This window comes from Budorcas taxicolor, chromosome 14 (assembly GCF_023091745.1).
Source record: "Budorcas taxicolor isolate Tak-1 chromosome 14, Takin1.1, whole genome shotgun sequence".
NCBI lineage: Eukaryota > Metazoa > Chordata > Mammalia > Artiodactyla > Bovidae > Budorcas > Budorcas taxicolor.
The window spans coordinates 21,435,540-21,447,999 of record NC_068923.1 but is presented as its reverse complement, the minus strand read 5'-3'; the positions used below and the strand labels follow the sequence as shown (position 1 = coordinate 21,447,999).

The 12,460-nt window shown below is 48.9% G+C and overlaps 1 protein-coding gene across 5 annotated transcripts in view; it reads right to left on the bottom strand.

Annotated features, from left to right (window-relative positions):
* Positions 1-12,460, bottom strand: part of ST3GAL1 (ST3 beta-galactoside alpha-2,3-sialyltransferase 1) — an 86,163-nt gene that overhangs the window by 55,613 nt on the left and 18,090 nt on the right. The window lies entirely within an intron of this gene.

The window sequence follows — 12,460 nt, the reverse complement described above, 5'->3', positions numbered from 1 at the left end:
CCTGACCTAGGGCATGGCCATGGTGGCCCCCGGTGCCCAGCTGGGTCAGATCCTCACGGCCTCCAGGTCTCTGCTGACCTGTCTGCTCTCCGTATGGCCGCCCCGTCACCTCTACCGGCGGTCCCCTCAAATCCTCTCCTCCCCTTGCTTCTCTCTCTCACAGCGCTTCCCATCTTCCTACAAATCTTTGAATCCTTTACCTTTGTCTTTTATCAGAAGTCATATATTATTACATTTCCCAAGGGATTGACTGAAGCAGCCCTGGCTTTCTGAACCCTGCCTGGTACAAGGAGGCATCCAGTCAATATTTGTTAGTAGAATTAATGAAAAAAGCAAGAGGAAGAGCAGCAACCAGCACTTTATTAAAAGACCCTCCGCCCAAATACCTTCTTCCTGTGCTTGAAAGCTGTGGCTGGATAATTCATGCTGACCTATATTTTTTTCCCTCTTTGAACCGATGTGTATTTCCAAAGGCTAAGGGAATGCATATGCCTTGGCAAAGCTCACACTTAGAGCTTCTAGACAAAAAGCATTTCAGGAACACACTCCCCCTGTGAGCCGTGCTGCTGACAGAGCAGCCCGTGAGCCCCCAGGAGCGGCCTGGGGTTTCTGGGGACTCTCTGGGGCCAGGCACCTGGGACCCCCACTTTGATATCTGCCCCAGCGGCCAGCTGTTCTCAGCCAGGCGGCTAAATGAAGACAGTCACTTCACCAGCAAAGGGAGGAAGAGAAAATGAGAAGGACGGTCTGGAGTTGTCACCAAGCCCTTGATAGGGGCTCCAGGGAGCACGAGGGGGACAGACACGTGGCCCCACAGCTGAGCTAGCGTCTGGCCATGCTCCGCGAGACAGACCCTGAGCACAGTGTGACGGTCCCTGCAGTGCCCCCACCCGGGTGCGGGGTCAGAAATGCTGCCTTAGGATGCGGTGCTGGGCTGGGGGATGAATCAGGAGATGGGGAGAGAGATATACACTGCTATGTACAAAATAGGTAACTAATGAGAGCCTGTTGTACAGCTCAGGGAACTCTCCTCAGTGATCTATGGGGACCAAAAGGGGAAGGATGTATGCACTCATATAGCTGATTCACCTTGCTGGACAGCAGAAACCAACACAACCTTATAAAGCCACTACACTCGAATAAAATGGCTCTGTTTAAGATTCAAATTCTTAGAATTGAAGTGAAATGGGCGGTTCTTGCTGTGGTGACTTAAAATTGTTTTTTATTCAGTATATACATGTATACACATACATAGTATATGCATGTTGTATGATATGTATACATACATGCACCTGGTATGACATGTATACAAATACATTTAGATGCATATAGTGTTCATATAAAGTATGATATGTATACACATATGCATATACATATAGTGTGTATGCACACATGTATATGTGGATACATGCATTTAATAAGTACCTAGCTCTGTCCTTTGACTGTTCTACATATTCGATCATTTAATTCTCATAATGATCCTGAGAAGTAGGTCCTACTATACCATTTGATAGAGGCTGGAAGCGAGGCACAGGAGTTACCTATCCTGCCTAAGGTGGCCCAGCCGGGTGCAGGCGACCCTGGGAGCTGGCCTCCCCTCCCCTCTCAGCAGTCTGCTTGAAAAGCCAAGCTCTTAACCATGCACTTGTGCTCCGTCAATCATGTCCCAGGGCCGCCAGGGTGTCAATGAGCCCCTTCTAGGGTGTCCATGAGGGCAAAGCCATTTTCACGGCAAGACACCACTCGCTTTTTCATTCTCACTCTCTCAGGAACTGACTGTTGCCTCTGTTCCCCAGAGACAGGCAGCGTGGGATTCCAGCACGGACCGAGGCGACAGCAGACTGAGAGCCCAGCTGCTTTCCTCTGAGCCAGACATGGAGATTAGTAAGACGATGCTACTTTTCTCACTAAATTTCTGTTTCATTTGGGAAAGCAGCTGTTTTTCATTATACTTATATTATCAGGCGATAGACCTATTATTGCCAATTTTAAATAAAGCGATAAATATGTAAAGAATGTCTCCTTAAAAGACAGAAGACACAAAAGCTATTTGAGACCATCAGTAACATTTAAGACCCTGTAAAGAGGCCTTCAAAACCAACAGTTTAAGAACAGCTGCTATGCTACCAACTGCCCCTCGGGGTTTTTGAAGAGCGCATCTTGGCATTTCCTGCCCAGCTCAGGACTGGCCATGTTGCAGGATGCACAGAATCCCGGGGCCCTACTTATAGAACATCAGAAGACCCTCCCCTCCAGCTGCTGTGATAGCAACATGCCTCTTCCTATGTGTAGGAGTGTCTGCTGCTGCTGCTGCTGCTAAGTCGCTTCAGTCGTGTCCGACTCTGTGAGACCCCATAGACGGCAGCCCACCAGGCTCCCCCGTCCCTGGGATTCTCCAGGCAAGAACACTGGAGTGGGGTGCCATGTCCTTCTCCAGTGCATGAAAGTGAAAAGTGAAAGTGACGTCTCTCAGTTGTGTCTGACTCTTAGCGACCTCATGGACTGTGGCCCACCAGGTTCCCCCGTCCCTGGGATTTTCCAGGCAAGAGTGCTGGAGTGGGGTGCCACGGCCTTCTCCGAGGAGTGTTTTGACAGAGTGTCTTATTTGCGTGTGTGCATGGGGGGAGGGACACTGGACCCAGCTGAGAGCAGCAGGCCCACTCACCCTCACAAGCCCTTACTGTTGCCGCCGCCAGCCTTTGCATGGGTCCCGCTCCCAGTTCAGTGGGAATTGTTTTCCAGCTCCCATCCCCTGGTCTATCTTCCTCCGTTTCTTCCACGACAAAGTCACAACTGATAATACGTGACAGGAACAAACATTCTCAGGATCTCTGTCCTGGGAACTTAGCCCAAGGACACAGTCCAAAAGAAATAAAATGCTAAAGCCACTAGATGTTCCGTGCAGTGTTGTTTACAATGATGATGATGACGGCGATATACACTAACATACTTTATACAGAAATATGCTGCCATGGAGATGACTGAGTCAGTGGTACTGCCACCTGGCGGGTCATTACACAGCTGTCCAGGGTGACAGCCGTCCAGGACAACTCCAGAAACACTCATCGAGTAACCCCTCCTTGACCTGGATACTGGGGGCTCAATGGGGAAGGAGATGGCCCCTGCCCTCAAGGAGGTTTCAGTTAAGTGACTGTCTACCTGCTGAGATTTCAAAGTACAGGGAACCAATTCCAAACATCTACCCACCTCCCTGTCCCAGAGACCTTCCCTTCAGTCCTTCTCCTTTTCTGACAGCCAATCCCCTGGCACTGGGGATATTTTTAGTGCCTGTGACAAAGTGTTCATGAGAAGGCCATTGAGCCACAAGGCGGTGTGCCTCTTCCCTGCACAGTGCATGGGATATTTTGGCCAAGTGCATTTCAGACAGGCTGGCTCTGGGTCCCTCCCATGTCCTTCTCCCTCTTTCTCATGATCCAAATCTGAAAGGGCTGTGGTGTGCTGTGGTATCCTGGCAAGGCGTGCTTGCTTAATTTAGGCTGAGCATGTAGATCTATAAATAGCAGGTGTTCTGAAGGCAGGCAGGCTGAGCTGTGAACAACAGAGACGGTGGACAGTCCCAACATTAAACAGCCAGAGCCTCTAGACGTGGGATTCCCCCATCTCCAGTTCTCCAAAAGCGGGAGGTGGAGCAAGTGTGGCAGGCTGAGTGATGCCCCAGAGGGTGTCCAAGGAGAAAGAAATGATCCCCAGTGGGGAGCAGACCCGTGTCCAGCTCAGCAGAGAGGTCAGTGAGCTGGACATCATGGTGATCAAACCAACAGCCAAGGCTGACTCTGTGTGGCTGAGACAAATGGACAAACCGTGCCCACTTTCAGCTGCTCATGCTTGGCCCTGGAGATGCGGAGCTGCATCTGGCCCCGCAAAGGATGAATCACACATTCCTGTTCCTCATTGAGCTCCTGGGCGAACAGGGAAAACAGACACACACACAGGCCAGGCACCATAAGGAGTGGAGTCAGCAGGATGAAAGTCAGACACACACACACACGGGTACACACACACACGGGATGTTTGGGGGAATGTACAGGACGCAGGGAGGAAAGATTCCCAGAAGTGGTGCTTGAATTGAGTTTTCAAGGAAAGATGATTGAAGCAGGAAGATTAAAAAAGGGCATTCTAGGTGGAGGGCAGAGCAGATAAACATCACATATTCCAAGTCCTGGAGACAACAAAGCTACTGCATTTAGTATGAATGCTATTTAGGGTAGTGAGAACATAGGAAGCATCTGTATCTCCATCTGTATCTACAGCCGTGGTACTGTGTACCGTGCTCAGTCGCCCAGTCGTGTCCCACTCTTTACGACCCTATAGACCGTAGCCCTCCAGTCTCTTCCGTCTTTGGGATTTTCCAGGCGCGAATACTGGAGTGGGTTGCCATTCCATTCTCCAGGGGACTTTCCCGACCTAGGGACTGAACCTGCATCTCTTGCATCTTCCGCATTGGCAGGCGGGTTCTTTATTTTATCTGGGTAGTTGTAAATGCCTGACAATTAGCTCTTTTGATTGCAATGTAAGTGCCTGACATTAAGCTTTTAATTGTTTAGACATCTATGTCGTAAACACACTGCCACAGATACGCAACTAAAGAGTCACGTGGCCCCACCCATGAAGTTTCTCTTTCTAGAAAGTCTGGGTGATCTAGATAACTGACCTTGCTGAGTGCCCTTGCTTTCCCAACCTACGCTTGCTTTAATTCCCTCTCTTTTGTTTCAGATTTGCCAATGAGGAGTGACCTTGCAAAACACTAGCCCCCACCCCCCGCCTCCAACCCTGGCCCCAGTAAAGGCAGAACCCCCGGTCTGTGCACGCCCCCCACCTCCCTGTGTGGCCCTGGGCATGCCATTTACCTCCAGAACTCATCAGCCAAAAACCTTGTTTGTTTTTGTTTTTCCCTAAGTTCCCTGATGGTCATTGCTGAGGTGCATCTTGTAATCATAATAAGAACTACAAGGCCAGAGAGTAGTGATAAGGCTGAGGATGTTGGCAAAACACCAGGTCATGGTGGCCTTGTCTGTCCTCTGGTGGAATTTGGACTTGGTCCCTAGACCATAAGGGAAATGGTCAGATGAAGAAGGAAAGGCATAACTCGATGCCCTTTGGGAACAAAGGTTATTGGTGAACACCCAAATGCTTATCAGCCGGCCGGGTCTGAATAGCATAGAAATTGTTTTTGGAGAATAACTCAGTCTGTGGGCTTGGCTTCTAAAAGGACGTTATTTTGCTGACAAAGCTATGTTTTTTTCCAGGAGTCATGTATGGATGTGAGAGTTGGACTATAAAGAGGGCTGAATGTTCAAGAATTGATGCTTTTGAGCTGTGGTGTTGGAGAAGACTCTTAAGTCCCTTGGACTGCAAGGAGATCCAACCAGTCCATCCTAAAGGAGATCAGTCCTGAATATTCATTGGAAGGACTGATGCTGAAACTCCAATACTTTGGCCACCTGATGTGAAGAACAGATTCATTGGAAAGATTGAAGGCAGGAAGAGAAGGGGACGGCAGAGGATGAGATGGTTGGATGGCATCACCAACTCGACAGACAAGCTCCGGGAGATGGTGAAGGACAAGGAAGCCTGGCATGTTGCAGTCTATGGGGTCGCAAAGAGTCAGACACAACTGAGCGACTGAACAATAACAACAACAACAACAAACGTCCGTGCTTTGGGTGGATGCCCTCCTGTGGCACTAGTGTTGTTAAGGCCTCTGGGCCTGACAGCAGCAGCTACCCCTGGGGGTCTGTGCTGTAACCAGACACCTTCCCCTGCTACCCTCACAGCTCACCCACATCCCACCAGCACAGCTACAAGTACGAACACTTATCACAGCGCTGTAACTCATCCAGCATTGCCTATGGCCAGGCACCGCGCCCAGCTTTCTGCATCATCGTCTCATTTAATTCTCACAACCCCTTGTAGGTGGGTACTGTGACCATCCCATTTCTTACAGATCAGATAGTCTGATCTGATCCCCAAAAGCTGGAGAGGGACAGACGTGGGTGCTGCCTGGCAGATGCCACTCCAGGCCTTGAACCTGCCACAGCCTGCCTGATGCCAGGGAGGTCTATCTCCCCTGGTGGGTGGGACTGGTCCCATCAATGGAGAGAACAAAGCTCATCAGGTTAAGGACACATGGCTGGCAATCAGAGAGCTATCCTGAAGCTTTTTCTTTGGAATCCAGGGACCCTGCTTCCTCCCTTCCATCCTGGCTGTCTATGGGGGCTGGATGTTTGAACATTCAGGGAGGAGGGCACTCCCTGCAGCTGTCAGGAGCTTGACCTTTTCTAGAAGATGGTAATGACGTGAGGTGTGGCTGCTGACGACCGTGAGGAGCCTAAGCTCTGAAGTCCAGGAGGTCTGTGGGTCCTTGGTCCATTTTAGAAATGAGGCAATAGGTGCAGAGGGGGGCTGGATCTGAGGGCTGGGGGTCAATCAGAGTCCCAGGAAAATACGTCCAGGGTCACATGGAAGGAGAAAGTCCAAGCAGACCTTGCAGTCAGAGGCTGGACAATATTTCTGCTTTGCAAATAGGGTCACCTGTACCATTTTTCCAGATTCCACACATACGTGTTAATATACGATAACAAACGTACAGACACCAAGGGGAGAAAGTGGGTCGGGATAAATTGAAAGATTTGGATCGACACGTATACGCTGTGTGCATGCATGTCCAGTTGCTTCAGTTGTATCCGACTCTGCGACCCCATGGACTGTAGCCCGCCGGGCTCCTCTGTCCAGGGGATTCTCTAAACAAGAATTCTGGAGCAGGTTGCCATTTCCTCCTCCAGGGGATCTTCCTGACCCAGGGATTGAACCTGGGTCTCCTGCATTGCAGATGGATTCGTTACCACTGAGCCACCAGGGAAGCCCCCTATATACACTACCATGCATAAAACCGGCTTCCCAGGTGGTGGTGGTGATAAAGAACCCACCTGCCAGTACAGGAGATGTAAGACACATGGGCTTATCTATGAAAAAAATAGTGAACTGAGAAGCCGTTGTATGGCACAGGGAACTCTATTCAGTGCTTTGTGGCGACCTAAATGGGAAGGGGACACATGTACATGTGTAGCTGATTCCCTTTGCTGAACACAACGCTGGTAAGCGACTGTGCTCCAATACAAATTAGGTTAAGAAGCGGGGCATAAATGAGCAGCAAGAGAGCAGAGCCCATGGCTGAGCCTGCCGTCATCACATGCCCAGCACCAGGCCCATGATGGACCAGGGTAAAGCCTGTGGGATGGACGTGTGAACCAATGAGCCATTATGACCACCCAGGAGAGGGTACAGAGGCTGAGAGCGGGTTCAGGCCCTCCAACACTGTCGACAGTGCCATTTCTCACATGTTTCATGGTTGCACCTCATCAAAGCGTTTCAACGTGCTGGTAAGAATTCTCTGTATGACCTAGACAGGTGGGATGAGGTGGAAGGTAAGAGGGAGGTTCCAGAGGGAGGGGACACGTGTATACCTATGGCTGGTTCATGTTGATGTGTGGCAGAAACCAACACAACATTGTACAGCAATTATCTTCCAGTTAACCATAAATAACTTATTTTTTTAAAAAGAACTCTCTGTAAGGATCAAGTATGTGATATCCCATTCTATGGATGTCCTTTAGCCACTCGCCAGTGTTGGACACTCGGGATGTTTCCATAATGTTCCTTTAAAAGAGTTAGGCAGTGAGGATCAAGGAGAGGCAATGGGGCAAGCCCTGCCTCCGGAGCTCTGGACGCAGACTAGATACCTTGAAAGCCCAACTCCTCCACTCATTAACTGTGCATCTGTGAGCAAGTTATTTAGCCACCCTGGGCCTTGGTTCCATCATCAACAGAACAGGAAGAATGTGGGCAGCTGGCTTTCAAGGTGGCCGTGGGGGTAAAGTTGTCACTATTCGGGGCTGTCAGGAGAGCCTGGTCAGCCCTCTGTAAGTGCCCACACTCACCCCACCAGCGCTTATACCCCTAAGTCCAGACGATTACACAGAACATCGTCCTGGAAGTGGGACCACACGGTCAGCCTGCAGAATTCTAAGGAGAGCACCTGTAAAAATCCTGGCAGCATTAAGAAAAGTCTTTAGCCCAAGCACAGAGGCTCAAGGGACCCAGAAGACGAGGCTGCCCTACTATACAGCAAGTTCCCTACATATGAACAAGTTCCATTTTAAGAGCACATTTGTAAAGTAATTAGCCTCTAATTAAAATAAATAAATTAATTTTAAAAAATAAATAAAAACACACATTTCAAATTAAAATAAAAGGGGAAAAAAAAGCATTATTTGTAAGTCGAAAGTCCAACTAAGTTAGCTTAGGCACCCAGATAACACAATCTGCTATCTAACACTGCACTGTAGCAGGCTTATAGAACTTTTCACACAAATAAGACATACAAACAAACAGAAAAAATAAAGAGCAGTTTTTTTTTTAATCTTACAATACCTTGAAAACTACAGTACGGCTACATTGCCGCAGCTTCTATGCTTGCTTCTGGACATCCTGAGCTTGAGATAAACTACAGTACAGCTATGTTGCCGCAGCTTCTGCGCTTGCTTCTGGACATCCTGAGCTTGAGATAAAAGGCACCGCACTACTGTTCTCTATACGGTGCTGCACAGTAAGGTGCACAGAAGACAACCGCTTGTAAAAGATGCACCTAGGTGACAATGACAATGTAGTCAGACACATGGACTAATTTTCATGATTTACTAACTTGCATTCACACGTCTGCATCTTTGCAAGTTCCCAACTTGAAGGTTCGTATGGGGGCCTCACCACATGACACCAGAATTCCTGCTGCAGGCCTTTCTGCCAAGTGTTCATCTAGCCTCCTGCAGGAAACAAACCCTCGTGCCCTTTCACCTCCCCCAGTGGAGGCCTGGGCCAGGCCAAGGAAGCCTAAGGACCAGGGACCCTCAGAGGATCCCCATTAAGCTAGGGCTTGTCTTTTAAATTCCTAACCTTATATTCTTTTCTTAAAGAGAACACCTAAATTCTGTTAGCTTCCAGCCTCACAGAACTCATAACTGCATATCTACATATCACTAATTTGTTCATCTGTTTCTCCCATTAAATTATTTTTTTTTAAGTTTGTATTTTATACTGGAGTATAGCTGACTAGCGGGGCTTTCCTGGTGGCTCAGCGGTAAAGAATCCGCCCGCCAGTGTAGGAGACATGGATTCAATCCCTGGGTCAGGAAGATGCCCTGAAGAAGGAAATGTTAACCCACTCCAGTTATTCTTGCTTGGGAAATCGCATAGACAGAGGAGCCTGGCGGGCTACAATCCACGGTGTCGCAAAAGAGTCAGATGCGACTTAGCGACTAAACAAGAACAACAGCTGATTAACAATGCTGTGATAATTTCATGTGGACAGCAGAGGGGCTCAGCCTTACACCCACAGGTATCCATTCTGTCCTAAACTCCCCTCTCATCCAGGCTGCCACCTAACATTGAGCAGAGTTCCTTGTGCCCTACAGTGGAAACCCACTAAATTATTAACATGTTGAAGGTATAGCCCTTGTCTTATTCTGTTATCCCTCCAGTGCTTAGCCCAGTGCCAGGCACCCAGTTGTGCTCGCTGAATGAATGAATGAATGAATGAGGGAGTGAGAAGGAAAAACCTTCTGTGAACAGAAACTTGTGCATTTCAGTTTTTCCACTTGGGTTCCCTCCTCAGACTCGCCCAGGACAAGCTAATCCTTTTCCACCTGACAACATCTCAGACCCTCAGAGAGGGCTCCTGCCTTCCTGGGACACAGCCCTGGCTTCTGTAACGAGCACTCCTTTCTTAAACGTTATCAGCAACAGAAATTCCACCAGCCTTTCCCTGCTGTCCATTTCCATCCCCCTAACGGCTGCCAGGCTATGCTCTTATCTAGCAGAGTGCCTTGGCCTACAGTTTGCCTGTGGGCTGGTTGATGAAATTTGTTTTGGGAGAGGAAATGCTTGAGTTCTGAGGGAGAGAATGCACCCGTGACTCTTTAGGCCTGAAAGGACTCATGGCAGGAAATGGGCCTGGCTCTGGGGGTGGCGGGAGGCCACAGCCCCCGGGGGAGAGCAACTGAGTCCCCTCACCTGTCCTTAGATCAGCAGCCCCTGCTCACCGCCCCCTTCACTGTTTTATCTGCAGTGGGACTCAGTTCCTTAAACATCTCAGAGTCACCTTCCTGGGCCACCATGTCTACCCTGGGATCCTCCCGGGGCCCCCTCTGCCTGCCCTCAGCCCTGCCACTCACAGATCCATTTCTTCCTGCTCAAGGCCAATCTCCTGCCTTCTCCCCCCCACCCCCCGTTTGCCAGCACGTGAACTCTCTGGGTCTCTGTCTGACTAGAACAGGGCCTGGTGCATCAAGAGATCTGAGAGCTCTCTGACTCAGTTCTGATTTGCCTGAAGCACAGGTAAAACTAGCACAGATCCACTGCGCATTCTGCATATATTCTGCTGAGAGCTGGGAACACAAATGTATTTACGTTAAGGCCTCTGTGCTTAAGTAGCTCCCTCCCAGAAAACCCCAGTGCGAGAGGAAATGCCCGCTTCCCAGAGAGGCCCAGTTCTGTAATCACACCTTCAACCAGATCAAGGCCTCTGCAGGCCTAGGACAGCAGCCACACGCCACCCCCCAGGAAGCACACAGGCACACCACAATCACACATGGATGCACATTTCCACCACGTGCATCGTCGCACGTCCTGTTACATGCGACATGGCTCTATCAGTGACGTAGGCATAAGCACAGCTCCTGGGGTGTGAAGCGAAGGAGACAGTGTCCACCAGCATCGTTTGGCTTTCTTGCTGCTGTGAGGGCCTGAGATCCCCTGATCCATGGGGACAAACGCTCCCCCACCTTCTGCTCTGTTTCTTCCTTCTGAGACTGTTCTGTCTCCCAGGGCCATCTGATCGAATGTCAGCCTGCAGACAGGCACTCTCGGCAAGCATGCCACATTCGCTGGCTGCATCACTTGCACAAGTTAAGGAAATTTTCAGAATCTTGCTTCCTCCTCTGAACTTGGGCCACTGGGATTTTGTGAGCAGTAATGGCCAGGCAGGGGTCTGGACAGGATCTGATCCATAGTTTAGTAAATGTGGTGAGTGATGGTGCTGACAGCAGGGGCAGGGTGACTCTAGCATTTAGATGTGCATCAAGAACATTCTGGCATCATCAGTGTGCACGTAAGGTGGTTTTAACACAGAGATAGGTTGCGTTAGAAATGGGCTTCTCAGGTGGTGCAGCAGTAAAGAATCCATCTGCCAAAGCAGGACACACAGGTTTGATCCCTGGGTTGGGAAGATCCCCTGCAGGAGGGCAAGGCAACCCACTCCAGTATTCTTACCTGGAAAATCCCATGGACAGAGGAGTCTGGCAGGCTGCAGTCCATAGAGTCACAGAGTTGGACATGACCAAGCAACTGAGCACACACCCACACGTGTGAGTTAGAAATAATCTAGATGGTGTGTATATGTACATATAGAAACACGTGTATATGATGTGAGTGGATGTATATGTGAGGATGTATGCATATGTCTAAGAACATGGATGTGTGTATAGCCATGCACACACACACACACACACACACACCCCACACACACATTTCACATTGCCCAGCTCCATCTGCCCAGAGGGCCTGGGAGCAATGCTACCCTAGGAATAAAGGACACGCCTTGTCACCAGATGGCACTTCTAAATAATATCCTGCACTGAAAAGCACCAGGATTCCTTGAAAAATGCTAACTCTGAGGCTGGGCAGAGGAAGCACAAAATGAGGCTAGAATATTGTGTCTCACCAACAAGTAAGAAAGTGCTCAAAACCAACAGAGAGATGTTAAAAAGATGCCGCAGCCATCCCTCACTGGATACATTTGGGACAACTTAAAATATCAAAAGAATGATATTTATAATGATAATGATAACAAAGGATTAAAGTTTATTAAGTACAGTTAAAATCTGCCAGTTCACAACCTGCATAAAGAAGGAAAGGAAGGAGGAATGTTCTTTTCTATGCTGGAAAACCAACTAACAAATGAAAAATAAACAGTGAGATGAGAAAAATCGCTATTTGGTTAACCATGCTGATAATAAACTGATGCAGGCAAGAACCATCAATAGATGCTAAAGCTCCTGTGGCAGGTTAAGGAGTAAAAGGATATTTACAGAGTCTTATAGACGCTCCCGGTAAGATACTTGATAATTACAAAAATGAAATGGTAACTTCACATGGAGACACCTCGCAGAGGCCACCTCAACCAGGTGACAAATCAACGTCACCAGCTCTGAGACAGACCAACATCATCCTCCTAACAGGAGGCACTGAGGACCCAGCATCAGTTCCGTGAGATTCCTGGCAAGAGCCCATGGTCTCAATCGAATCACAAGGACACATCAGACAAACACAAACTGAGGGATATTCTGGAAAATAATTGGCTTGAATGTGTCAAAAAAGGTCAGTGTTG